Here is a 3,024-nt window from a genome sequence, read left to right as displayed (position 1 = left end):
GAAGTACGACCATTTAAAATACGAGTACTTTTTAAAGGTTGCTGTCAATTTGAATAATTGTTAATTCCTCTGAAAATGACGGCAGCCGAAATCTGAAACATTATTACGAAGTTCCTTTTCTACATCTCCATTAAGCAGAAGTACGACCATTTAAAATACGAGTACTTTTTAAAGGTTGCTGTTAATTTGAATAATTGTTAATTCCTCTGAAAATGACGGCAGCCGAAATCTGAAACATTATTACGAAGTTCCTTTTCTACATCTCCATTAAGCAGAAGTACGACCATTTAAAATACGAGTACTTTTTAAAGGTTGCTGTCAATTTGAATAATTGTTAATTCCTCTGAAAATGACAGCAGCCGAAATCGGAAACATTATTACGAAGTTCCTTTTCTACACCTCCATTACGCAGAAGTACGACCATTTAAAATACGAGTACTTTTTAAAGGTTGCTGTCAATTTGAATAATTGTTAATTCCTCTGAAAATGACAGCAGCCGAAATCTGAAACATTATTACGAAGTTCCTTTTCTACATCTCCATTAAGCAGAAGTACGACCATTTAAAATACGAGTACTTTTTAAAGGTTGCTGTCAATTTGAATAATTGTTAATTCCTCTGAAAATGACAGCAGCCGAAATCTGAAACATTATTACGAAGTTCCTTTTCTACACCTCCATTACGCAGAAGTACGACCATTTAAAATACGAGTACTTTTTAAAGGTTGCTGTCAATTTGAATAATTGTTAATTCCTCTGAAAATGACGGCAGCCGAAATCTGAAACATTATTACGAAGTTCCTTTTCTACACCTCCATTACGCAGAAGTACGACCATTTAAAATACGAGTACTTTTTAAAGGTTGCTGTCAATTTGAATAATTGTTAATTCCTCTGAAAATGACGGCAGCCGAAATCTGAAACATTATTACGAAGTTCCTTTTCTACATCTCCATTAAGCAGAAGTACGACCATTTAAACTACGAGTACTTTTTAAAGGTTGCTGTCAATTTGAATAATTGTTAATTCCTCTGAAAATGACGGCAGCCGAAATCTGAAACATTATTACGAAGTTCCTTTTCTACATCTCCATTAAGCAGAAGTACGACCATTTAAAATACGAGTACTTTTTAAAGGTTGCTGTCAATTTGAATAATTGTTAATTCCTCTGAAAATGACGGCAGCCGAAATCTGAAACATTATTACGAAGTTCCTTTTCTACATCTCCATTAAGCAGAAGTACGACCATTTAAAATACGAGTACTTTTTAAAGGTTGCTGTCAATTTGAATAATTGTTAATTCCTCTGAAAATGACAGCAGCCGAAATCTGAAACATTATTACGAAGTTCCTTTTCTACACCTCCATTACGCAGAAGTACGACCATTTAAAATACGAGTACTTTTTAAAGGTTGCTGTCAATTTGAATAATTGTTAATTCCTCTGAAAATGACGGCAGCCGAAATCTGAAACATTATTACGAAGTTCCTTTTCTACATCTCCATTAAGCAGAAGTACGACCATTTAAAATACGAGTACTTTTTAAAGGTTGCTGTCAATTTGAATAATTGTTAATTCCTCTGAAAATGACAGCAGCCGAAATCTGAAACATTATTACGAAGTTCCTTTTCTACACCTCCATTACGCAGAAGTACGACCATTTAAAATACGAGTACTTTTTAAAGGTTGCTGTCAATTTGAATAATTGTTAATTCCTCTGAAAATGACGGCAGCCGAAATCTGAAACATTATTACGAAGTTCCTTTTCTACATCTCCATTAAGCAGAAGTACGACCATTTAAAATACGAGTACTTTTTAAAGGTTGCTGTCAATTTGAATAATTGTTAATTCCTCTGAAAATGACGGCAGCCGAAATCTGAAACATTATTACGAAGTTCCTTTTCTACATCTCCATTAAGCAGAAGTACGACCATTTAAAATACGAGTACTTTTTAAAGGTTGCTGTCAATTTGAATAATTGTTAATTCCTCTGAAAATGACAGCAGCCGAAATCTGAAACATTATTACGAAGTTCCTTTTCTACACCTCCATTACGCAGAAGTACGACCATTTAAAATACGAGTACTTTTTAAAGGTTGCTGTCAATTTGAATAATTGTTAATTCCTCTGAAAATGACAGCAGCCGAAATCTGAAACATTATTACGAAGTTCCTTTTCTACACCTCCATTACGCAGAAGTACGACCATTTAAAATACGAGTACTTTTTAAAGGTTGCTGTCAATTTGAATAATTGTTAATTCCTCTGAAAATGACGGCAGCCGAAATCTGAAACATTATTACGAAGTTCCTTTTCTACATCTCCATTAAGCAGAAGTACGACCATTTAAAATACGAGTACTTTTTAAAGGTTGCTGTCAATTTGAATAATTGTTAATTCCTCTGAAAATGACAGCAGCCGAAATCTGAAACATTATTACGAAGTTCCTTTTCTACACCTCCATTACGCAGAAATACGACCATTTAAAATACGAGTACTTTTTAAAGGTTGCTGTCAATTTGAATAATTGTTAATTCCTCTGAAAATGACGGCAGCCGAAATCTGAAACATTGTTACGAAGTTCCTTTTCTACATCTCCATTAAGCAGAAGTACGACCATTTAAAATACGAGTACTTTTTAAAGGTTGCTGTCAATTTGAATAATTGTTAATTCCTCTGAAAATGACGGCAGCCGAAATCTGAAACATTATTACGAAGTTCCTTTTCTACATCTCCATTAAGCAGAAGTACGACCATTTAAAATACGAGTACTTTTTAAAGGTTGCTGTCAATTTGAATAATTGTTAATTCCTCTGAAAATGACAGCAGCCGAAATCTGAAACATTATTACGAAGTTCCTTTTCTACACCTCCATTACGCAGAAGTACGACCATTTAAAATACGAGTACTTTTTAAAGGTTGCTGTCAATTTGAATAATTGTTAATTCCTCTGAAAATGACAGCAGCCGAAATCTGAAACATTATTACGAAGTTCCTTTTCTACACCTCCATTACGCAGAAGTACGAC

This window comes from Schistocerca serialis, chromosome 8 (assembly GCF_023864345.2).
Source record: "Schistocerca serialis cubense isolate TAMUIC-IGC-003099 chromosome 8, iqSchSeri2.2, whole genome shotgun sequence".
NCBI classification, from domain to species: Eukaryota; Metazoa; Arthropoda; class Insecta; order Orthoptera; family Acrididae; genus Schistocerca; species Schistocerca serialis.
This window is presented reverse-complemented; position numbering follows the sequence as displayed.